This window comes from Triticum aestivum, chromosome 5B, assembly GCF_018294505.1.
Source record: "Triticum aestivum cultivar Chinese Spring chromosome 5B, IWGSC CS RefSeq v2.1, whole genome shotgun sequence".
Taxonomy (NCBI): Eukaryota; Viridiplantae; Streptophyta; class Magnoliopsida; order Poales; family Poaceae; genus Triticum; species Triticum aestivum.
The window spans coordinates 36,601,355-36,606,988 of record NC_057807.1 but is presented as its reverse complement, the minus strand read 5'-3'; the positions used below and the strand labels follow the sequence as shown (position 1 = coordinate 36,606,988).

Genomic DNA, 5,634 nt, shown 5'->3' with positions numbered 1-5,634 from the left:
CAAAGGAAGCCACGTGTTTAGAGAGAGAGAGAGATCAAGGGGCAGAGAGAGAAGAAAGGGAATGTCACACGCCTCACCAGACAGGAAGCCGTGGTGTCTGGTTCTCCGCGTGAGACTCCCTCCTATGACGCCCTCCACCAGACAAGGCAGCCATGCTGTTTGATGATCTGCGCTACCCTTCTACCATCATTTCTTCCATAGTGCGTCCGCAAGGCTACTTTGCTACTGTTTTTCTCGAACACCTGAACCTCTGCTGCTCTTCTTTGAGCATCTCTGCTGCAGTGCGTCCCCATGGCTCCATTGCATCATCAGTTCAAATGCATATCATCAATAGTTAGGCAGCCGATCTGAGCGGCAAGATGGCTAGCAACAAGCTGCAAGTGTAAGCAACAGGCACAATAGCTAGCACCTAGCTGCGAGTGCAAGCAACAGAAGTAACACGTGCAATGGTTGGTTCACAACAACAAAGAAAATATCGAATCAGGTTTTGACGGCAAACAAGCATCCCACATAAATCAAAACGCCTAATTTCAAACAATCTGACATAATACTTCTTCGACAAAAGTGTATCTATTTGCAATAAAAATCTGTCACACATGAAACTTAACTTTAGTAACAATTTTCTGATTTTTTCCAAGCTTCATGTTTGAAGAGCAAAAACTATGCAAACATATAAAAGCCCACTAAAGGAACACATTGCTTAATCCACCAGTTTAGAACAATCCTTGTAATCTTCACTTGCAGAATTTTCTGAAAAAGAAGATTCACTGAAGCGCCTGAGAAAAAGTTCATAACAAATCAAAAAGAGTCAAGTTAAATTCAATGCATATAGGTGCTTAGGCAGACGCTTCAACAAAAAAACGGTTTTTTTTTCAAGATCACCGAGCATAGGTGCATAAGAGGAGGGACGGAAGCAAAGTCTTGCTTCTGATGCTAGCAGGTGCTTGACCTTCAGTAAAGCCATAGTAAACCTTGCTCTGCGTTAATTGAAGTAGTTTAAGCACTTGTAGGAATCACTCACCATTGCGGGGCAAAAATATTTTAAGATGCCACGCTACTCTCACTCTTTGAGCACCGGCCATTGTACAATGTCTTAATGTCAGGACAGTAAGGATGAAGTACTAACAGTTATCATAATCCACAATGGCAGCATCAATGAAAAATAGGACGAGAAACCGAAAAGCAATAAAGAAAAAACAAAAATTGGGTTTATATGTTGAGTGAAAGACCTCATTACTTCGAATTTTCTGAAGGGTGTAAGCTCAACCAACGATCTACAAGAACATACAATGGTTATTAATGTCCTGCAAACTTAGCCTTGACTTTAGCTAAAACTACAGTGTATATATAATCATGAAAATGTTGCTCGAACAGAGAAATACCTTTATATGATGTACCATCACTGTTCTTCATCAATCAAAGCATTATCATTACCATCCATAATTGTTCCCTCAATATCGAATCTTACCCAATGTTGATCTTTCCTTTTCTTTTTAAACATATCCGTGAGGTGAGAAACATGGAATGGCTCAGCTTCTATGTCTCGTGTGCATTCAACATTTCCAGTGTCACATCTATCTCTAGGTAGTTTATTCTGCATCACCACTGACCAACCTGGGTTCAGTTCGTCTTCTAGGTATCAATCTTTTCTCCTTTGTGCATCAAATGTGAGAAGTTAACAAGTGTGTAGCCATACTTGTCCTTTTTAATTCCGTTTTCAGAAATATCAACCCATTCACACTCACATAAATCCACCGAAAATTAGTTCAACTGAATAATATCAATTATCCTGCCATAGCAAGTCACATCACCTAAAACAGAAAAGCAACAAAGACTTTCTCAGCATCCCTCGCACCTGTTCATGTGTACACGAGCAATCTCCGCTTAAATAAAAGGAACCTGCAGCGATTAAATCAGGAGGCAAGACGACACCGCATCAACTCTTCTTGGAAATTAATTGCAGAGCAAACGAAACGTCCGCTCGGCCGCCGCCTGCTGCGACGATGGCCCCCCACAGATTCTGCCGCGCGCCCAGCTCCAGCCGCTGCTTTGCCGCCGCCGGCTCGCTACGTACATGCATCCCTCGTCACTCATCCACACTGTAGGTCTGCATCGGCCTCATCCCCAACTCTGAAACTAGGTATGTTCTTCAGCTGATGCATTGATGATATAAGTTATTCTTTTCGATTTCTGGTTTTGGTTCATGTCAAATCAAATACAAATATGCAATTCGTGCCAGTACAACACTGCTCCTCTTATCTGGCATGTACTTTGTTCTAGTCAATTTGATGTGTCACTTTCTACCGGGCGGCAAGTCTATTAGCTATCTCAAAATCAAAAATGATATGCCACATTCTAGCATGATGTTTTCTACGGCTTGGGAATACAGTGTGGTACTTGTGTGCTAGCCTGCTTCTACTAGCATACTTTGTTCTAATCAAATTTTCTATGCAATTCAATCTGGCAACAGGCCCTGTAGGCAAGCCATTCATGACTAATACAGAACTAGTACTTGTGTGCTAGCCTGCTGCAACTAGCATACTTTATATGTGAACCTTCCACAATTAGTATTTCAATTATTTGACTGAGAAAAAGAAGGAAGATAATGGAGAAGTATTTGACAAAAATAATCAAGAAATGTCAACACCACCACCCAGGCAAACAGCAGCTCCAAACGGACAATCAAGACAATGTGAACAGCAGCATCATTTATCATATACACTAATAATCTCTAGTTTCTTTCCCTAATCTTTCTAATTCTAGTAAGTTCACAAACTTCACAAGTTGACATATGACATAAAGATGCTTCTATACAATAGTAGAATTGGTAAACAGAGAGAAGAAGAGAGAGTTCATGTTACCAGCGTCCTGGTCAGGAGCGGAGGGAGGCGACCATCGGTCGTCCTGTCTGGAGTGTGGAGAGGAGGGAGGCAACCGGAGGGACGGCTGGAAAAGCTGGATGCTGGAGACCAGGCGGCGGTGATGGCGTCCCCTGGACGGCTAGGGTTGCTGGACCAGCACGCAACAGCGCTGACGCGGTCGTACCGGGAGGCCTCGGCCCGCCGGTCCTGGGCTCCTGGTGGCGCGGGGCGGCGTTGCCGCACCGGGGAAGGGCGGCGGCGGAAGGGGCGGTTGCGCCCGATGTGGAAGCGGCGGCGGCGGAAGGGGATAGTGGATGGATTTCCACCGATTCGGGACAAACCCCTACCTTATTCACATGAAAAGAAAAATAAAACAGTTTGCCTAATTCACATCTGCATGTTTCTAAGAATGTCACATCTAAACTCCCATAAATAACACAACAATAAAGAAACAAAAAAAACTGAGACAACAAAAAAGACCACAAATATAATGAACACGAGGTTAGATGTGACATAACTATGTCACATCTAGATGTTGTCCTAGACAGAACAAAAAAAATTGTAACTGAAAACGACCGGTTTTTGTGGAGACACCGGTTCAATGGCTTTTGTAAGAACACCTGGTTCAACCGTTCTATTTTTTGTTTGATTACGTGGCGGTCCATGGAGCTAAGGCGAGTACCAAGGTCATCAATTCTGGTTTTTTCTAGTCCAACCGCCGGTCCGGGTCCTTAAGAAAAACTATTGTCCAATGTAGTGATGGGATGGTTGCGATGTCCCATACTCGCGACTGCTATGTACTCCCTCCGTCCTTGAAAGAGTGTACTTCCAACTTTGTTGGAAAGTCAAACTTTTTTTATGTTTGACCGTAATTATACAATAATAGACCAACATTTATGCCATCAATTTAGTAGCATTACATTCATGATAAAATATATTTTCGTCATATACCTATTTGGTTTCACAAGCATTGACATATTTTTGCATAAACTCGGTCAAACTTTGAGATAGTTGACCCTCCAACAAAGTTGGAAGTACACTCTTTCAAGGACGGAGGGAGTATCTTCCCATTCATGGACTCGTTTGACTGGTTTAAAGAAAAAAGTCGTCGGCTTCACTGGTCACAGCATGCTCCCGAGCTTCGTCGTGTGAGATGACTCGATTTTGGTCGAGACGACCGATCAGAGATTGGTCGGTTGAACTACATCATTTTTTCTTTAAAGAACCATCGAGGTCACAGGTTCCCTTTTCTGGTACGACTGCAAATATGCTCGGTTTTTAAACCGTGCGTGCAGCTGGTATCCCCTCCCTTATTCTATATCGTCGTGGAGGTGGAAGAAAGGAGGGGACTAGATTGATCTGCCAGCCTCTTGGATATGTCGTTACAACACCGTCAGCGATTGGTCGCACCTGACGCATATTGTCGTCGCCACTTTTGTAGTATCACTCCATGTGCTCTCAACACCGATCAAAAGTCGTCGCCCTCGCTCGTCACAACATGCTCCCGGGCTTCGTCGTGTGGGATGACACAATCTTGGTCGAGACGACTGACCAGGAGCGAGATCGGTCGGATGACCATCAAGGTCAGGTCTCCTTTTCTGGTACGATTGCAAGTACACTCGGTTTTTTAAACCATGCGTGCAGCTGGTATCCCCTCCCTTATTCTCCATCGCCGTGGAGGTTGAAGGAAGGAGGAGACTAGATTGATGTGCCAGCCTCTTGGATATGTCGTTACAACACCGCCGGCGGCAGGTCGTAACTGACGCATGTCGTCGTCGCCACTTTTGTAGTACCATCCCATGCGCTCTCAGTACAGATGAAAAGTCATCGGCCTCGCTGGTCACCGCATGCTCCCGGGCTTCGTCATGTGGGATGATGCAATTTTGGTCTAGACGACCGATCAGGAGCGAGATCGGTCGATTGAACTACCATGTTTCTTCTTTAAAGAACCATTCGAGGTCGTAGGTTTCCTTTTCCGGTACGACTACAAGTACGCTCGGTTTTTTAACCAACCATCATTTTCAAGGTAGGTCGAGTTACAATGTTTTTCTTTAACCAACCATTGTGGTCGCAAGTTTCCTTTTTTTCTGGTACGATTGAAAGTATAATTGTTTTTTAACCATGGGAGTAGTTGGGATACCCTACGCTTATGCTCTATCAGCATTGAGGTGGAACAAAGGAGGAGACTAGATTGATGTGCCAACCTCTCAGATATGTCGTTACAACACCGTCGGCGGTCGGTCACAACTGACGCATATCATCGTCGTTGTTGTTCATAACAACACCATCGCGTTCATCGTCCAACGCCCGTCGCAGCTTCAAGCTCGATATTTTTTATATCAACTAGTTGGCTGAGAGAAACCATGTTGTAGGTTATTTAGCACATCTTACGTAAATCAATTTTATACAGCCATTACTATTTAGATATATCTAATTTCCCTTTCAATCAATAATAAATAAAATATACTCTATTTTTCCATGCCAAAAACACTTTTTGAAAAAATTCCTTGCCAAACAAATTAATATATGTAACAATGTCCCGGTTCTTCCAAAACAATTCCCTCCGGTACTCCTTGATAAAAAAATCATATCAAAATTTTCCTGCAGTTCTCGACCATGGCGCTTATTTTTTCCTTCAATTACGTTGGCGCTTACTTTTCCCTCCAATTAACTAGAAAACGCTAGATAAATAGGGCCTCAAACCCATCCACATCCAGCCCAGCCGCCCACCGTTCGGCGGCTACCTTGCCGCACTCCAACGCCCAGCACGCCG

At 43.8% G+C, this 5,634-nt stretch overlaps 1 long non-coding RNA gene across 1 annotated transcript; it reads right to left on the bottom strand.

Annotated features, from left to right (window-relative positions):
* Positions 1 to 355: 355 nt before the first annotated feature.
* On the bottom strand, positions 356 to 3,199 carry LOC123115546 (uncharacterized). Its single transcript, XR_006456659.1, has 3 exons — positions 2,862 to 3,199; positions 1,383 to 2,153; positions 356 to 1,274 (listed from the first exon to the last, which is right to left on the bottom strand). It is a non-coding gene; the product is annotated as an uncharacterized lncRNA (long non-coding RNA).
* Between the last annotated feature and the right edge of the window lie 2,435 nt (positions 3,200 to 5,634).